The sequence below is a fragment of the Sinocyclocheilus rhinocerous genome, unplaced genomic scaffold (assembly GCF_001515625.1).
Source record: "Sinocyclocheilus rhinocerous isolate Xijiao unplaced genomic scaffold, SAMN03320098_v1.1 scaffold1598, whole genome shotgun sequence".
Taxonomy (NCBI): domain Eukaryota; kingdom Metazoa; phylum Chordata; class Actinopteri; order Cypriniformes; family Cyprinidae; genus Sinocyclocheilus; species Sinocyclocheilus rhinocerous.
Window position 1 is genome coordinate 111,864 of NW_015661398.1, and position 6,400 is coordinate 118,263.

Consider the following 6,400-nt stretch of genomic DNA (forward strand, 5'->3'; position numbering starts at 1 on the left):
CTTTTTTTTACAAGACAAACAGTATAAAACAAACATATGCATAGAAAATAACAGATAAACACTTGAAACAATATTCATACACAGTATGATGGACGAGACCGGGCTGCTGTGAGATTGGATGGAAAAAACAAATCGAGTTTAAAACTGCACTTTCATTCATCATGTGTGCCGTTAAGCTCCTGGATGATTTAGCAAAGGTTAAATACATATGATGTGCAAATAAAAGTGGCGTGCATTAAAATGGCACATCAGAAGCTCAATCGTTTCACCTGAAATATCAACGATATGCCAATGATATCTAGGGCTGAGCTCAATAACTCTTTATTAATGCCACTGAATGCCCACAAATCTTGAAGACAAACATCCCTCTGCCACTGACATCTCTCTATGAACTACAGACAGATGAAGATAAATCAAGTCTCATTGCAAAAGACAAGAATATATTGCTTTACATTAAGAAACTTTGCATGATTAGGCTTCTATGTGTTCCATGTAATACCGGAAATATTCACAAACTCAGTCCGAATGCTGTGAAACATCTCACTAGATTATGGCTCATATTCAGACAGCGAGTTCAAATGAGTCAAACAATGTTTTCATCCAATCTCACAGCGAGCAGTAAAGACATCCGATGGATTTTACACGAGTACAGGGATGCGTTCGACACATTCAGGGATCAAAATGTCATATAATGTAAAGAAGGCATGCAGAAATCCCAAATCTGAAGAATAGCATTCCTGAACCTAATTAAGAAATAAAATGTGTACATAAATATATAACTTATTTTATTTCAGCTAGTTGCCAAAACAAAATTTCTAATTTCATTTGGTTTAAGTCGAAGTACTAAAAATAACTAAAACATGATAAAAAAAACAACAACTACTTAATAAAAAATAACAATATATGTGACCCTGGACCACAAAACCAGTCTTAAGTGTCAATTTTTAAGTGTCAAAGCTTTCCATTGATTTATGGTTTGTTAGGATAGAACAATATTTGGCTGAGATACAACTATTTGAAAATCTGGAATCTGAGGGTGCAAAAAAATCTAAATATTGAGAAAATCATCTTTAAAGTTGTTCAAATGAAGTTCTTAGCAATGCATATTACTAATCAATAAACCTGATCTCAATACAGAGCCACAGAAATAAAGATCATGAGAGTTTTATGACCATAAAAGGTAGAAAAACACACTTTCTGCCATGTATTATGAGACTAACAGTCATATTTATATCGGCATAAAATTAGATGGCAAGTGAAGAGCTTCAAAACTGGATTCTCAATGGTTTGGCGGTTCACCACTAGATGACAGTAAAGTTACATAACAAAATCACCTCAGAAAATCCATTCAGAGCAAATAAAATACCCCTATAGGTCATCTAAAATTACAATACATCTCTCTTATGCGCGTTTTAGGGGAGTCATATATAATTCAAAATATCAACACATGATGCTATGATTTACTAAATAAATAATAGATTCTAACTGGTTTAGATGGTTTTCTTCCTGCATTTTCTACATATTAAATAGACATAATAATTCAAAACTGGTGAATTTCTTTGAAATGCAATTAAAGTTGCAAATAAATCAAGGTAAATTCAAAATTCCAATTCAACATCCTGTGACGCAATTCAACTCAAATTCACACCCGTTTCTTAAATTTTGCGTTTTGCTCAACCTGCATCAGGCATTTTGCAAACAACGTTGATTAAATTCAGAAAAGGGAACAAATGCATTGAATGCGCTCCAGGACACTTTACAAATCCTCTCTGATTTAAACAGCAGAGAATAATCCAGATCATGAACAGTGTCGGCAGGTCATTTCAGTTCATCGTCCAGTTCATGAAGGAATGTAATGTGAGGAGGAAAGGAAGCCGGGTTTTTGTGGGATGGATCCCGGCTGAGCCTCCGATCTCTCGTTCTATCATCACCACACCTAAACACAGTGACTGACTGCACGGCTAGAGGCTAACGCTAACAGAAAGAGCTAAACTAAAACAGTTCAACCCATCAACAACATCCAATCACAGGCCACATGGACAACATCTAAGGGTCACAAAACCTGATATGCTTGCTTCACCTCATCCAGACAAGATCAGACTCTCATTTGTCTCCGTTTCAGAAGATGAAACGCAGTCAAACCAGCTGGATGTCACACTCCATTTATCACATGTGCGGGAACACTATGTCACTCTGTGTATCTTAACTGATTAGATAATGTCGTAATGCTCAGTCCTTACAAGATGAAATTAAGCACTTACTGTCATCACAGATTACACTAATAATTAAAGAGTGATGAGCTCTGTTCCACATCCTACTGAGTCAACCTACTGTCTACATAGGCAGCTCCCTTCTTAGGGAACAACCGAAATGGAACCTCATACAGTATGTGATGATTTGAAACGCTCTATTAAAATTAAAATATCAATGCACTCTAAAGAGAACAATACATGTTACCAAGACATATTGAAATTAAATTTCCAATTTTCCAAACTATTTAAAACTATTGCATTTCCATATTAAATATTATATATTGACTGATAAATGAGGGTTATTCTCGTTAACTGGACTAAAACCATAAAAAAATTTTTTATTTTTAAAATAAAATGAAACAATTAAAAAACGTACTGATTTTATTGCATTTGCAAAGGCAACATTTCTCATTTACGTTTAGTTTAACTCGAAGTACTAAAATAACCTAAACTTAAATAAAAATGAATTAATAAATAAAAAGACAAAAAACTAAATAAAATTACTAAAACTTTAAAATGAAAATGAAATGTTTAATATATATTATTTTAATTTACATTTAGTCATTTTGCAGACGCTTTTATCCAAAGCGACTTACTTTAATACGTGTTAACTACATGGCAAACAGTACTAATAACTACAAAACAATAATACAAGAGAAATGTCGTCATGTAATGGATACACACTATGATCCACATGTAGGCTATGTGGGTCAGAACCATTGCTGTAATGAGAGCATGAAACATTTTGTGAACTTCAGATGTTTTTTAATTAAAAGGACCGTTTTTCCACAAGAGATGCTCTAAATTAGAGTGTAATGGGGTCCGGTGGTTGTGAATGAGGATTTTCTGTAAAATAAAGCATGAGCGATAAGCGTCTGTGTGTGAGAATCAATAGGAGACGGTGGAGGAGACCAGACTGACGAGGGGTCCGGGGACCGTAAGACCTACTTTCTGGAGATGAGAGGAGCATATGCTCCGCCGCCTGGGCTAATGACAGAACAGACTCTCGGCTTGAACACCAGAACATGCATGAATCACAAAGAAGATCCTGTTTGAGAGCTGATGAGCTTTTATTGGACATGCTATCTTTGATATGAAGAAATGACATGATGCTTAGAGGATGTGTGAAAGCTGTGTTCAGAATAACATACTACTCACAGTATTTCTGCAGTATATAACACTGTTTCTCATATGCAAAGAACCCAGATGACCTACTGCATTTACTCAAATGTACAGCTAAGCACACAGTGGAAAAATGCATCCTACAATGACAACGTAGCACCATTTAAAATGTTTATCATTGCACACTGCATACATTTTCACATACTATTTAAAAAAAAAAATATATGCAGTATATACAGTGCAGTATGCTAGTATTCCATTCTGAACACAGCCAGTGTAATTGACCACAAACTGGTTTAGAGAAAATTAAAACTCCTGATAAACCATGAAACATTCCCAGCGTCTCCATTAATCTTGCTGCTTGAATGTTGGCAGATGTTGATGCTTGTAATGCAGCTCTGGGAGGAAAGATGGAAGAGAGAGAGACAGCGAGGACTGGATGGAGGTCAGCAGCTCAAACTATTAGAGGTGAACATATGATTGATCTATTGCTGTTCTCACTGCTTCAGAATCATCAGACTGAATAAGAGCACATAAAAGACTCATAGATGATCACACACAATCACAGATTCTTATGTAAATGCCTGATGCTGCGAGTTTCTTGTATCGGATGGTTGAGCATCATTCTGAAATGAATTGAGATGCTTTTAAAACCAAATTCAATTCCTGAATTTGAACTGCTGTAGCAAACAGGGTGCAAAATGGTAATGTAGAATTCAATGTAATGAAGTGGAGTTTTTAACAGTTTCAGTATGAATTTGCCATAAACATCATATAAACAACATATGGGTATATTTTCTGAAACATTAGATGATCAAATGCCACAAATTTTTTCTTTTCATTTACAATCATTATATTTAATAAACGAACTTTCATTTTATTGCAGGGTATTATTGTTAACTAAAAACAAAAAATAAAGCCATTACTTGAAATAAAATAAACATTAATTGAAATAAAATGTGTACATAAATATATAACTTATTTTATTTCAGCTAGTTGCCAAAACAAAATTTCTAATTTCATTTGGTTTAAGTCGAAGTACTAAAAATAACTAAAACATGATAAAAAAAACAACAACTACTTAATAAAAAATAACAATATATGTGACCCTGGACCACAAAACCAGTCTTAAGTGTCAATTTTTAAGTGTCAAAGCTTTCCATTGATTTATGGTTTGTTAGGATAGAACAATATTTGGCTGAGATACAACTATTTGAAAATCTGGAATCTGAGGGTGCAAAAAAATCTAAATATTGAGAAAATCATCTTTAAAGTTGTTCAAATGAAGTTCTTAGCAATGCATATTACTAATCAAAAATTAAGTTTTGATATATTTACGGTAGGAAATTTACAAAATATCTTCATGGAACATGATCTTTACTTAATAGCCAAATTATTTTTGGCATAATTTTGACCTATACAATGTATTGTTGGCTATAAATATAACCATGCTTCTTATGACTGGTTTTGTGGTCCAGGGTCACATTGGTTTAAATTATGTGAATAACATTTTTACAGGGTTTTATAACCGACTGATTTTATATTTTTTTAATTTCAATTTTTAATAATAGATTTTAGATGGTTTTCTTCCTGCATTTTCTACATATTAAATAGACATAATAATTCAAAACTGTCAAAACTGGTTGAAATGCAATTAAAGTTGCAAATAAATCAAGGTAAATTCAAAATTCCAATTCAACATCCTGTGACGCAATTCAACTCAAATTCACACCCGTTTCTTAAATTTTGCGTTTTGCTCAACCTGCATCAGGCATTTTGCAAACAACGTTGATTAAATTCAGAAAAGGGAACAAATGCATTGAATGCGCTCCAGGACACTTTACAAATCCTCTCTGATTTAAACAGCAGAGAATAATCCAGATCATGAACAGTGTCGGCAGGTCATTTCAGTTCATCGTCCAGTTCATGAAGGAATGTAATGTGAGGAGGAAAGGAAGCCGGGTTTTTGTGGGATGGATCCCGGCTGAGCCTTCTATCTCTCGTTCTATCATCACCACACCTAAACACAGTGACTGACTGCACGGCTAGAGGCTAACGCTAACAGAAAGAGCTCAACTAAAACAGTTCAACCCATCAACAACATCCAATCACAGGCCACATGGACAACATCTAAGGGTCACAAAACCTGATATGCTTGCTTCACCTCATCCAGACAAGATCAGACTCTCATTTGTCTCCGTTTCAGAAGATGAAACGCAGTCAAACCAGCTGGATGTCACACTCCATTTATCACATGTGCGGGAACACTATGTCACTCTGTGTATCTTAACTGATTAGATAATGTCGTAATGCTCAGTCCTTACAAGATGAAATTAAGCACTTACTGTCATCACAGATTACACTAATAATTAAAGAGTGATGAGCTCTGTTCCACATCCTACTGAGTCAACCTACTGTCTACATAGGCAGCTCCCTTCTTAGGGAACAACCGAAATGGAACCTCATACAGTATGTGATGATTTGAAACGCTCTATTAAAATTAAAATATCAATGCACTCTAAAGAGAACAATACATGTTACCAAGACATATTGAAATTAAATTTCCAATTTTCCAAACTATTTAAAACTATTGCATTTCCATATTAAATATTATATATTGACTGATAAATGAGGGTTATTCTCGTTAACTGGACTAAAACCATAAAAAAATTTTTTATTTTTAAAATAAAATGAAACAATTAAAAAACGTACTGATTTTATTGCATTTGCAAAGGCAACATTTCTCATTTACGTTTAGTTTAACTCGAAGTACTAAAATAACCTAAACTTAAATAAAAATGAATTAATAAATAAAAAGACAAAAAACTAAATAAAATTACTAAAACTTTAAAATGAAAATGAAATGTTTAATATATATTATTTTAATTTACATTTAGTCATTTTGCAGACGCTTTTATCCAAAGCGACTTACAATTGGGGAATACATAAAGCGATTCTTCTTAAAGAGGCAAACAGACACAGGAAGTGCTTGTAATACCAAGTTTCAGGCATTGTTTAAATCAGAC